The 14494-nt window shown below is 34.0% G+C and overlaps 1 long non-coding RNA gene across 1 annotated transcript; it reads left to right on the top strand.

Moving 5' to 3' along the window:
- Positions 1-12352: 12352 nt before the first annotated feature.
- On the top strand, positions 12353-13414 carry LOC132203409 (uncharacterized). The gene is made up of 3 exons (XR_009442437.1): positions 12353-12514; positions 12706-12797; positions 12990-13414. It is a non-coding gene; the product is annotated as an uncharacterized LOC132203409 (long non-coding RNA).
- The last annotated feature ends 1080 nt before the right edge of the window (positions 13415-14494 follow it).

The following is a 14494-nucleotide window of genomic DNA, read 5'->3' as shown; positions in this document are numbered from 1 at the left end:
GACTCAAATGGTTGGCCCATTATACGAAGGCGAGAGAGAAAGAGTTTCCCACCGTATACCAGAAGATGAGCGCTACTGTTTACTCCTTGAAGTCGCGTGATTGATCATCAGCAGTGTACTAAATAATGCACGAAATTATAATTTCAAACCAGCATGAGCTCGTCTGAAAAACATCAATTCGTTTCTTCAGCAAATTTAATTTCTTTAATGATATTTTCAAAATTTAAAAACACAGGGTCATTAAATGCGTGACAGGTGTACTTAAGAGCTTAATTAGAGGATGGAAAAGCGACATTTTTGGCGGTAAATGGAGACGCGCGCTTATTTTTGCAGCTTTCTTTGTTACAACAACACAAAGCAGACGAAAAAGTGGCAAGTCATCGGCACAAAAAAATGATATAATAAGTACGTCGGGTGTGAGCTTGGACTGTTGATGATGATGAGAAGTCTTCTCGCTACTCTCAGGACAAAAAATGTAGTTAAACCGCAATCATACTTAAGCTCAGCCAACTTGAAAGAGATTTCGCGCAAGTAGTTCTAATAGACGATAATTTATTCAGAAAGCGAATGGGCGGTTTCGAAAGTGTCAAAATTGACCGGGGGTTATTAATTACAAAACTATCAATTTTTATTTGAAAGATCAACTGAAGAAATAATTTAGCAAAGAAAAATAAAAAATAAACTTTAAGAATTTAAAAAAAATATCACCTGTAAGTATCTGGGCTTCAAACTTCAAACAAATATTTTGAAAGGATATATTAAGATTTGGTTATGATAGGAAGGACAAATGTAGGTTGAGTTTTGAGTGATAAAAAGCGATCGTCATCAATGCAACTTTTGCGTCCAGTTAATTCTCCACAACTCTTCACAATTTAAAACTTCTCCAACAATATTCCTATTGAAAGATCCTTAAGAGGGTTTGCCGACGGATAATATTTATAAGCATCTGAAAATTCACTTCAACAAAGAGAAATATTGAAATTTGCAGTGTCACGCTTGAGAATGCAAATATTCATGCATATTTTTTGCTTTAAAAGTTTGTTCCTTTCGCAAATTTGATTTGCTACGCCAAAGACCGAGAGAACCTTTTGCATCTTGGCAGACGAAGGGAAATGCAAACGAAATTAGGTAGGATCAAAGAGCTGATAACAAACATACCTCTCCTCGAGTTTGCCGAAATTCGTGCAAATTTGGTCGAACGCAGAAAACAAGCAGCTTCATAGAATTTAATATTCATAATGGTCTCGTTTTTCGCAATATTTTTTCTATGCATGAAGGAAGCACAGAAAAGGACAATTCATACGATATTTATATAAACTTTCGTAATTTCTAAACGCAGCTGAACTGAAGCGTAAATATTTAAGTTTAGCTACGCTTTTCTATCAGGAAAGGGAAGGTTTCAATTTTGAAATATTGATGACCTTTGGCCCTTAGAATAGTCACTGATATACCCCACGTTCACTATTTTAATTGGAGAAGGTGCGAGATTTAGACTAGAATATGAGAAAAAAACTAATATCGCGCTGGAAAAGGTGGTCAAGTATCAAGAGGAAAAATTTGCGGTGAAGAAGATGCAAAAGCCTTGAACAGTTCGATCGGAAAAAAAAGTTTCAATTAAGTGATAATTTCCTGTGCCTCTAAAAATTATTTTAAGTAAATTTTATAAAAATTAACATTGAATTACTAATAAAAAAAGTATACATTTTGCTCCAGTTTGTTGTTATAGTATCAATTTAAAATTATATTAATTCTAAATTAGTATCCAGATCTTTTTTCAGCCGGTATAATTTTCTAAAATGTATAAGGGTTTCCGAGTTTTCTGGGATATTTTTTCAAAGTCTCTTCTCTCGTTTGGTCTTGGCTACACATCTTGACTGATCTTGACATAAATTTTTTACAACAAAGTTGGTGATTACTTTTTCTGTCTTTCCCCTTGACACAAAAGTCAACTAGAAGTTATTTCTCTCTGTGAAATGACATGTCAGCTCGCTCCATCTTTTATTTATTCAAATTCATTTTCAACGCACTGCTTTTACATTTTGATGCTTATGTCAGCTAGCATTTGCCTGACCAGCTCCTGCAGAAGTGGTATGAGAGATCCAAATATTAATTATTTTTATGGCTCTCGTATTGATTCTCCCAAGCAGTAGCCAAATAGAGAGAATCAATCAAGTCCGAATTCAAAGAACGGCGCCAAGTCAATTGAAAATTAATTACAAATCAGGGGCTGCCGCATTGTTCTGATCTGAGTGGGATGCGCTGCGCGTTAATTGAATCCATTGTGGACTGGCCTTGGATCAATAAGTCACATTTTATTCAGATTTTCAGCTCTTCGGAAGGAGGCAAATATTTCACAATTTCTCTCTAGCAATCCAGAATTAAATAAGTGAAAGGAAGAGAGATGAAGTAGTGAGCGGGCTTAATTAAATTTTTTCTTGAGGGAGGAAACGAACGCGACATGAAAAGTCTCGCTTAATTAGCTTCCAAGCGATTCCGTTTCATTTTTCCGCCGTCTCCTTTGACGAAAGAGAAGGAGCTCCTTTTTCATTCAGGCGTAGGATGCTCTTTTAAGAAAGGATTAAAATTCAGTAGGGCTAAGTTGTTGGAATTTAACTTCTGAGAATTCAAAGGCGAGAAAGTTGAACTTCTGGTCAATTTGTGGCTAAGAGCCAAAAGCAACTTTGTTAGCACCCCTTATTTAACGCAGCAAATTGATAATTGATTTTCCATTAGTGGCGAAATGCTTAAATTTTCTGATGAAAAGGTGAATTCCTGACAAATTAATTAAACTCCTGCCCTAAGTGCAAAAATGGCTTTCACCTAAGAAATCGAATTCGCACAAAAATTGGTTTATTTTCTTTCATAAACCCAATATCCTTTCGTTGTTTACTTTGCCGTTCACGGACGAATGGTTTTTTGTGCTTTCCCGAACTGCCTAATCCATTGCTTTGGAAGAATCGCCGGAGTGGAAAAAATAATTTCTCTGTTTCCTCACGAGCAAAAAGCAAATCCTAGTTCCCAGAGAACCACACCAATGTGAAATTTCTTGGCAAATGCGTGCAAATACCTCTCGGATATGTGGAAAAGGCGCTCTTAGGGACCGGATTTACATCACGCGCCGCCTCATCCGATTTGAAAACGTGGGTGCTCCTTTTTGTGAGTCACGACAGATGTGCCTGATGCTGCGAAATGCTTATCTTTTGGCGTATATTCATGCTGGTGAACGCTCGTTCCTGATATTAAAAATATAAACATCGCAAAATTTGAGAGAGATCTTTGGGGCAAGGAGTAGTGCGTTTGTATTTGTCAACCCTTTTGGTTTGATGGGGATGGAATAGGAACGCATTGCATATCTGTCGATCAGAACTAGATGGCATATCTTTTATTTTACAAAAATAAAGGAAAAGACGTATAAGTCAAAGTCAAGGTTCGCGCATCACAACAATCGGAGCAAATTTTTAATGTTGCCGAGAATTCTAATTGAGTTTAATTTTACTTGTACTCAAAGTATGTTTCATTGTTGTGATGCGCAAATATTCGTCAAAATAATAAAATGAAATGATAAATTTTGCTCCTCCCTCCTATTTATTTATTTTTTATTTAATTTCATTGCAGGGTATCTATTTATGCATATAAACATTTTATAATATATTTTTTTAATAACATAAGAAATATTTTGTGCAGATATCATTGATTCATTGAAATTTTAAAGGAAATAATGATATTTTTTTAATTCCCCGCGGCAACAATTATATCATTAAATTATTGCTCTGAAATTATGTTTATTTTTACCCAGGCTTTGCAGATTCTTACAATTAGTATCAAACCAACGCGTTTTTTTTCTCCCTTTTGGCACTGATTGTGCTGAGGGCAGAAAACGAATTTGCCCGAGTTGCATTGCTGACTGAGTGAGATTAGTGCGACCGCAGAGAGGACGAGATTCGACTGCTGTGTCACGACTCTGTAATTAGTTCTGACGAGTCGTTTTATTGCGCTCAAAAGTGTCTTTTGCGTGTCGTGAATCGCGACGGCTGCCAAGTCTAGAAGGTCCTGGAGTCGCAAAAACACGACAAGCCGCAAAAGGGAATGAGGAATGTGGTTTAGATTTATTTGTTTAGAGAATTTTTGGCAAAAGTGTCGTTGCCAGATAAAACCACAGTCATTTGAATTGTAGTTCTAACATACATTTTCCTCTTACCTCTTGCTATTTTATAATTACAAAATTAATTATAATGATAATTTTCGGAAGTTAGTTTACCGATTGCATAAATATTTTATTGATGGGTACCCAAAGCTAAATTTTATTTCTGAAATTTTCTAAATATTTTAAATTTTAAAATAATGTGCAGCTGTCATGGTTGTTTGCAGATTATTCATTGATATAAATAATAGACTGTATAAAGGTTGAGAAAAACATGCCTTAGTCACAGGTGCTCTTGTGATGTCTTATGCATGGCAGATTTTTTTTCAAATTAAAAGATCTAACGAAGTGCAGGAATGGGCTCTCTTAAGAGGAAAATGGAACGGCGGCAGGTGCCACTCGACTGCGGTTGCTTTTGCATAGAAGTAAAAAGTATTTTTGAGAGTGCAAATCCCCAAAGGCACACACACGAATCCACCAGAGCCGAAAATCCGCTGGAGAAAATAACGCGAGACGTGGAGCTGAGTTTGGCTGGAGGTTCGGTTGCCGCGTAAAACTAGAGGATAATAAGGACATTTTTATGCCGGCTTGGCAAATTTTATTGTCTGTACTTTATTGTCGTCGTGCCGGCGCGTCGTTGTCAGTGCATATTGTTATGGCCCACACGCGCTGTGTTTATGTGCACTATATTTTCCTCACTTTATCAAAAACGTGATAACTTGGGAGTTTGTGGATAGTGAACAAGGTAAAGGGGAAAATAAAATGGGAAATGATAAAAAAAAAATCGGAAATTTTATTTTCGATAATAATTACTGATAGTAGAATTAAATTAAGATTCACAGAGATTCAGGCATGACATGTACTAAGAACAAAATCTTACATTATAATACATTCTGCTCAAAAAGGAGGTAAATTTAGGCAGATATCTATTTAGTCACGCAATTAATTGCACCTTATTAAGGCCATAATAAATTATTGCATCTCAAAGCTAACGTTCTAATTATTGCTGTTATCGCTATTATTGACAGTGAGCTTACTTTTTTCAAATTTTAAGTCCATGAATAAGGTACATAAAAAGTGCTTCAATAATAATTACATATGGTAAGAAGCTTGTTTATGACATAAAAAAATTATATAAAAACACATTTTTAATGTGATGTATGATGTGTGCTGTTGTTTCATTGTAATTTAATTACTATAATATCATTTTCATTTTTTAGCAGTCACCAAAATTAAGACGTAACGAGTCATCATGACTTTCCCTTATCATCTTTGTTAGAAAACGCAAGGCGCTTTTATCTGCTGGCTCGCCTATAATAGTTGTACTTCACAACAAGCATGACTGATGATTGAACACGTTTAAAAATGCGCAAATGAGATGACATCACCCTTTTTCTACAATGTAAAAGTATCATACATGGCATAAAAAATATTTATGAAAAAGCCTCGGCAAGTTTTATTTCAAAAGTATTGGAAAAGTACCAGAAATAAAATATATATTCTTGGCAGAACGCACGAGCTAAAAAGAAACGTGCTCCCTTTTCATTCTTTCCCCTCGAGTGTCCTTTTTTCTGCTGTATATATCGGAAAAAAGAGAAATATTGCAGAAATATCAACGTTTTGACACTTCATTCGCTACCCATGGAGGAAAAGTGGCCTCATATTTTTCCTCCAATAGCCGTTAGACAAAATCAAGAGTGGAAGTAATCAAGGGGCTCAACTGACCGGAAGATTTGGCTTCAATGGCACAACTCATCAGGTTGGAATTATTTTTAGAGCAAGAGGCGAGAAGGTCGAGAATCGATCTATTTCGGAACAAGCTTTCCTCCGTATATTTTCCAAAGTGACAGCGACAATCCGGTCGCGTGTCGTTCTCGCTCTCTATCAGAATCGGCAGCCGTTTGCGCGAGAGCCAATTTTTGACGTAGCTTATCTTGTCGCACTTCAGCCTTCAGGTGCAAACAACGAAAATACACACGCACCCTTCGTCAGTCAAATGGAATTATTTCTTTTATCTGCGATAAATGACGCGGCTCTTGCAAAAGCTGCATTATTTCTTACTTTTGCTGTCAATTCACTTTGATGCCCTTTCCTAACAACATAGTAAGGTTGATTAGCAGCTTTTTTTTCCTTTTGAAAAGCCTCCATATTGTACAAGAAAATATACCTTTGAAGTATTTTTATTGGAGTACAAATGAACTTTGAAAAAAAAAATTATTATTATTTCAATATACAAAAAAATTATGCAATGAAATTGTGATTTTTTACTAGATTTTCAGGGTTGATAAAAAATGACATTATTTATACTGCCAATTCATTCAAATCTGACGGCAGTTAAAATGTTGTGGAAAAACTGATTTATTATTTTCCAAACAAAAAGCCAAGTAGGATGAGTTTTTGTCATAAGTTTCAAAATATTTCAAATATCTTATTGTTCGTGGTGTTATTATTTTGGTCCAAATTTACTTGATATGTTGAAATCAGAATCAGAAAAGATATCATGAGAATTTCGAGAAATTTCGTTTCTCCACAAAAAGTGGCTCAAGACTACAGATGTGCCAATGTATTGATTTACATTTTGTATGACAAAAAGTGAATTTTCCCTGCTTTCCCCTTGAACAAAAACTGACAGCCAATGGTACAAAAAGGGCCAAATGAATTTTCATCTGTCCTGTACCGCTTATATATAAATATTTGACGAGCTCGCTTTTCGACATCAGGCAACTCAATATTCACAAAACGCGATATTACCCTTTCATACGACGCTTAACGCAAATTCAATCGCGCACACGCCTACAATTTTTCTGCAGTTAGTTGCAGTAACAGGTGTTGGAAATCTCTTGCGAATGTTCCTTTAATGGGAGAGACCAACTCGGAATGTTTCTCGCGACCACAAAGTGCATTGAAAGGAAAGGAGCGAACGTGCCCAGAATGAACAAAACACACTTCGCAAAATGCATCTGCTCCCACAAGTTGAGAGTGAAGCGTGCAGAATCTCATTAACGCCATTCGGATCGTATGTTGTTTTTGCGTTCCTAGGAGAGCTGGAATTAATTAGAGCCAGTCAATTAGTTGAGAGTGTTTATTAATCCCGAACGCCTGCTGGGTCATTGTGGAACTTGTTTCGGCCGAATTGGCAGTGGCGCAAGATGCCGTTGTGAAATGATCCGCAAGTCATGATTTGTTAGATTCATTCAAAAGTTAAATTAAAAAAGTTTTTCTGTGCATCTCTAAATATTGAAATAATTAGGCTCAAACAACGACGAATTAAGCAGCTAGAGGGGGCAAGAATTTATTGTACCTATAAACCAGATTTTCTACAATTTTCTTTGGGATTTTTTGTATGTATGACTTCATCTTTTTACTACTTTACCTAAATTAAATTAATTATATCATATTCGAAGATTATAATTATCCAGGATAAATGTAAAACAAAACATCAAATTTTACAATTACAAGAAGCATATTTCTTTTATCATAGGACATACAAAATAATAGTTTATTTGTAAAAATTTCCCTTTTTATCATATTATAAAGAAAAATAAAGCTTTTAAATTGAACCCAGCTGACTCAATAAACAACAATAAAAATTAAAAAGTATTAAAAGAATAAACACGTTCTTGATGTAACAAAATATTTAAGGCAAATATAGCTAAACGACCAATTTAAAAAAGTCAGAAATAAAATATTGTAAAATATTTAGACAAAATAATAATAATAAAAAAATAATAAAGATGCAACTTTCATTATTTATCTGTCCACACTATTACATTAACTTATTTCAAATTTCTTAATAGGAATTTTGCAGTTATTTCAATTAAATTTTTTTATTTTGCCTTATAATCCGTTTTTTCAAGCAAGACGTTATTAGGAAGTTAAAGATAAATTAATAATTTTTTATGAGTTTTGGTATCCATAATTGCACTTTGTATGGGAACTGCTTTGGTAATTTACATAAAGGGATTTGTGTTGTTTTCATCGGAGAGTAAAGTTGGAGAGAATTACGATGACCGCAGAGCAATTATTTTATGAGCCGTGTAGTCATTCCAGCTGGGAAGAGCGGTTAACATGGCAAATAAATAAGCCACTAGCACACACACTGGAGAGGATAAAATAAATTTCCGTTAGTGGATAGTGCAAATTACCCAAATTACAACTATCAAGCTTTTTAAGTTGAGCTAGATTCCTAAAAAAGAGCTGCATGATTAAAATTTAACAGCAGGGACTAAGAATGAGAGACTAAATCTGAGACAATTCAAACTCTTAGGAGTTTGCGGCATTCTTCGTGCGTTACGCACATTTTTTTTCTCTTGTTACGCCTTGAGTACTCTTCGCGCAAAATAGCGCAGCTCGAGAAGGAACACACGAAGGTATGAGGCAGAAGGAAACAATGAGAGAGTTATTTCTGCGGGTATTCAGTGAAGGCAAATATGAAAGGAAGACAGAGTCTTGCTGCATTTATATAAATGCGGTTGCTTTTCTCACTCCTCGGGGAAATTATAAATTCTCTCAGCTCGGCTCGCCACCAGCTCGCGATTTTATAGCGCGCCGCTCTGACAAAAGCTCAAGTACTGTGTACTCGTCGTCTCTCTCATATAATTATAGCAAATATTAGACATAATATCTCACTCCATTTAATTAAGCACAGAGAGACCAGAGACAAATTATTTTAATCATCTAATAAGCTGAAGAGTCTGAACTACACATGATTATGATCCATGAAACATTATTTAACTCGCGATTTAAAAATTATGAAATTATGTATGCAGAATAATTTGGTTTTTGAATCAAAATGAAAAATATTTTATTTGTTAACTTTTTTGTTTTTGCAGCTATTTTTAATTATTTATCGTTCATAGGTTTCTCAATAATATTTTTTTTACAAATATTACAAAAAAATATATTTCTTCTTGCCTGAGTTTCAAAAGATCGAGGAAATATTAAAAAAAATCCAATCAGTTCGCGATCCGTGCGTGTCCGCTGCGTCCAGACTCCAGACCCAGAGTTCCGCGGCACTGCCAACGCCAACAAACTGAGCCAAACTGGCCGGCTGGCGTTCGCCGATTTGAGCTGCGTCGTCGTGGACTTTGAGGAGGCGGCCGGCGAAATATCATCCGCGTGCGCAGGTCGAGAAGCGAGACGAGAGCAAACTGGCTCTAAACCTACCACATTCCAGCCAAACTCATTATAACCTGAGGGCTGAATTGCTCGCACAAACGTGCTCACACTGGTCATGATCGATTCTTCGTCTAGAGTTGGCTGAAATAATCTAAAAATAATCATTATGATTACTTGCAAAAGTGTTATTATGACTGTAGGTTTCATTTTATTTCAATTTAATTCGAAAATTTAAAGAATATGTCTCCTTATAATTAATACTCACTGAAGCACTGGAGTTATTCTATTATGCCGTATTAAGCATTGTGTTCACATAATTATTTTCAACACATAATATTTTAAAGAATTTTAAAATAAAACATGTCATGCACTAGTACAGAATTTTATTTCAATTACAAATTTAGTTATTCTATTATCAATCTTTATATTAAGTTCCAGTTTAATTTCAAAACTTCATGTCGAAAATGCTTTACGTTTTAATTGATAATCCTGCTTGACATTGAATGAAAGCGCAATTTTTGTTTTGGCGCGTGCTTTAATTTTTAGGTAAAATTATCAAGATATAAAAAAATGGTGGAAACTTATGTTTGACCGCTAAATTATTTTTAGAGCGCATTTTATTGATTAACATTAATGGGGGGGGGGGTGAACATTTGCTTAGTCAACGGAGAATCAGAAAATAATTTTTTTTTATTAATTCTAGCCGAATTAAATAATTATAAAAAAAATGCCTTTTCCCGATATGGAAAATGCCTCAAACAATTCCTTCGCCATCTAGTGCAGAAGCATCGGCTTCTGTGTAAGCTCCATCAGTTTGTAGATGGCAGCTGCTTCACCGTTGGATGCTGCATCTGGACCAACTTGGGACCAACTGTTACTGCAGTGGGGGAAAGTGTGCGAAAATTATTTCCATGTACATACTGACTGCGTCAAAAGTGTATAGATCCGCACATTGAATATTGTTATCCATGACATTTGTTGCCTCTAACAATTATGTTATTTTAATACCGAGGAAACTTGAGAAAAATACAAACTTCCCAACATACCAAACAAATAAAATTTAATAAAAAGCACATACACAACTAATAATTTCAAATTGTGTTCAATTGCGATGGATTTTAAATAAATACAATTATTATGCATTATTTTTTACCTAGTTATGTGAATTCCAATTAAATTTGATTTATACTGTGTTAAAATAAAAATAATATAATATTGTTATATTGTTATTTTTGCTGTTTATATTGTTCCTTGTTATCTGATTGTTATTATTATTATTATTGTCATTATTATTATTATATTTAACATAAAGATATGATGATGATGATGATTATTATTATTATATTTTATAATTGAACAAAAAAGTTTTTAGGAGGGGAACCATTTATAATTTGAATAATTCACTATCGCAAGAAGCTTCATTTTCAAAGCCTGCATTTCATTAGATTGCTGCATCATTTATTCTCCGAATCATGCAATTTTACAATTAGTTTAATGTAATTTACAAAAGTTCGAGAAAAAAAATAAGATTTGATACAGAAGCCTAGCTATTGAGCTAGTTTGATGCGAATGAGAAAATTAGATAAATTATCGCACTTATTTAGCAGTTATTTGTATGTATATTAAGTTCTTACTCTTGATAATTATTATGTAAGACTTGGCAAACTGAACTCGTCTATAATTTGACTAGATGGGGATTTTAATAAATTAGAGTGGCAAAAGGGAGGAGGAGCTTCAACAATATTGATTATGAGACGAATCTTGTTTCAGAAAGGTGTTTCAATTTCATCATGCCGATATTATACATTATGTTTTGTGGAAAATACATAACAGGAAGATCTGTTGGCGTAGAGTTTCCGGTGTTCCGGAGCTTGCATTTGAATCAACTTGGAATGAACACCCTTATGCCCAATTTGCTTTTTGGAGAGTGAAATCTAAGGATCGGAAAGACAATTCATATTTATGTATTATTCAGTCGAGATTTTATGACAGAGATGATTCTGCAAACATAAGAACGTGCAAAAGAACTTTGATGCAAAAATTGAGATTTTTGATTAATTTTTTTTATTAGGATTTGTGCACACATATAAGAAATATGCAAACATAGATATAATTTTTCAAAATTTTTTACAAATTCCTTTCATCTCTTGCATACAATGAACGTTTAAAGGCTTCTTATTGGCATATCAAATCAAGTTTTGCAACAATGAAGGTTTAACTTTTTGAATAATCGCAAAACTTGGCTCTGATTGTTGTAAAGACTTGATTCGACAATAAGGAGTAAGGAGTCCTTAAGAGATTACAAAGATTAAACCTTGGTATGAAAATATTGAAACCCAGTCAAAAATGCCATGGTGGCCCAGTGCAGGGCCGGTACTGGCAGCGAGGGCGCGCTGCTGGCTAAAGTGCTGGCAATTCGAGAGCGGCCAGCAGGCAGCCACCGCGGTGGCTCTCAGAAGGAGAGAAAAAATGATTCCTGCCATATTCTAAGTCCGAACGCTGGCTAGCCGTGATTGAGCATTAATGGCATTGTCAATGGGTGCCAATATTGTTCAACGTTTTTAATATACCATAATTATTTAAATTATCATTAAATTTTCTAAAATAAAATAAACTAGTCATTTAGTCTAGATGTTTACCTTTTACATTTTTCTTTATTTTATTTTTTAATATTTTTTATTTAAAATATCTAAAACATCTTTTTTATGGTTTTATTTAATTTAAATTATTTGTTTAGCTCAGTTTAACTTTATGATTTATTTACACCCTTTAAAAAATATATTTTTAATTTGGACTGCGTATAATTTAAAGATTTTCTTCATTTAATTTTAATTGCTCTTAATCTACAAAATATAAGTAATTCACGCACGCAAGTTCAGTCACTTCAATATTCTTTTATTCATGTTAGGGAATTTTCAAAATGTAATTTAATGTAATAAGTTTCTTTTGCATGATATGAACGCGTTTAATACCGGTTGGAAGGAAAAAGTTATACCACCCTGGCTGTGCGGTGGCTGCGTTGCGGCCAGCCATATACACTGCGTGCGTATATGCGCAGAAGAGAGATTTCAGGCAATGCGCCGCTTCTCCCACAGCGGCGTCAGGGCAATAACAACAAACATGTCGGACGCGAGACCTGACCACGTTTATCAGCTCCGCATTTTTTCATAATTTAAGCCCTTAAATTGCAACACTTCTGGAAAATTTTTGTTCGCCGATGCTGGGATCAAGTTCGGTCACCGATTTACAAAAATGGTAAGTTTAAAAATGAATTAATTCTGGCATAACTTAGCGTAGCATCATTTTGACGCCAACAACAAACATCTCTCACATATACGAAGCATGCTTGAAGGGCGTTTCTTTGCCTAAACTGCGCCTAAATTAATTTAATATTCATTCAATCTGTTTTTCCGATTATTAATTTAATTTATTAATTTGCATTTCAGAAAAAAATCCTAGGAGTCAAATTTTGCCGAGGAGACCCAGCAACGCGGAATATATACCCACTGCTCATCCCCTGTTTGTTAAAATAAAAAAGGTAATGAATCAATTTTGTTTCTCAAAATATTAAAAAAAATCTTACACAATAAATAAGTTTACGTCGTGGAAAAATTTAATTCCATTTTTAAATTATTTTGGTATTAATGAATAATTTTATTAATTAATACAACAATCGAGATTTTTTTGCTATTTAATCCGCAATTTTAATTATAAAATTTTACTGTTTCAGAACCTTTTGAAGAACACCTCAGACATCAGCGGTATCGACATCAGCCCTGCTTTGTGGATAATGTGCTTCATCAATTAGGTAGAATGCGATTTTATTAAGAAAATAATTGTTAGATCGATCTATAAATTTATATTATAAATTATTATATAACATATTCTAATAAATTTGTCAAATTAAATTCACTTATATACTTGATTTATATAAAATTTGGGGAAATGAGTTTTTCAAACAATATGAAAATATAGTAAATAGTTGGTTGTTGGTTCCATTAAGCTTTAATCCTTTTGTGTTTGGTTTAAAATTTGAATTATTATTGTAAAATATCAAAATATTCAATGCTCAACATAAACAAATATTCTTGACTTCTGACTGATATTATTGTGTAATTTAAGTTTGAATAATAAAAACATATTATTTTTCCTGAATAAATATGTCATTTGATTTATATAATATAATATTTTTTTTAATATTACCCAAATTATGAAATTAAAAAAATTAAAATTATTAACAATAAAAAAAGCAAAAAGTGTGAATGGCTATTCCATTTTGAGCCATGTCGGTTGCATTATGGCTAGCCAGCGTGGTGCCATGGCTGGAGCCGGCGTCGGCCCAGTGCTGGGTCGGCCTGCAAAGTTCGGTGCGTACCATTGCTGGCTGGCCCGCGCTGGCGTGTCATGGCAGGCCGGCGCTGGCCCCCCATCCAGCCAGCATGGCATTTTTGGCTGGGAAGAAATTTTAAGCATCATTTCCCAACTAATGTCAATGCAATTCACGTGAATTATTATTAATACAAAAATTTACACGTTTTTTTATGTATTTTTTCCTGTAGTGTATGCAAACTTTGTGCTTAAAGTTACATTTAATAAAAAAAATTAACATGTTTTAAAACGTTAATTTTGTTATTGATTTTTTTTTTGTAATTTTTTGTGTAGAGTTGTGTCGTGTTTGTGTTTGTTAAAATTGGATTTTGTATAAATTTTTTCAAATTATCTCTTCAGCGTCTTACATACCTTAATTAAAATAAAAATTCAAATGAAGTATTGTTTACCACAAAATCCTGAATGCCAAGGAGTTTGACTTTTCTTCTGAAACTTTAATGAATAATTCTGATTTTTCAAAGCGTAAATTATTTTCTAATTCTTTTTTCCTTTGTTTGTATCGCGGAAACCATGTTCGCCTTACATTCCATGAAAATTGAAAAGAAACCCTTCATCGTACCACGCAGCTCGCGTTCAACTCAATTCCAAACAAATTGAATGCTAAATAAAGCGCGCTTTTATGCAAGACCATGTTCAATACAAATCTTGTACATTTTCCTGTTTTGAATACAACTCAATTATTTATTTCTCGCTGGTCGTCCCCATTATAAATGTAGAAAGCGGTTGGAACATTTACAGCTCCATCCATTATGGATGCGCTCGCAAAATATTGTGTGGTTGGAAATTAGAATAAAATACTTTCCAGACACACATTGAAACTAAATATAAAATAAAATGATTATGCTG

The sequence above is a fragment of the Neocloeon triangulifer genome, unplaced genomic scaffold (genome assembly GCF_031216515.1).
Source record: "Neocloeon triangulifer isolate White Clay Creek 2 clone unplaced genomic scaffold, ASM3121651v1 ptg000017l, whole genome shotgun sequence".
NCBI classification, from domain to species: domain Eukaryota; kingdom Metazoa; phylum Arthropoda; class Insecta; order Ephemeroptera; family Baetidae; genus Neocloeon; species Neocloeon triangulifer.
The sequence above is the reverse complement of the archived record's forward strand: the minus strand, read 5'-3'. Positions and strand labels throughout refer to the sequence as shown.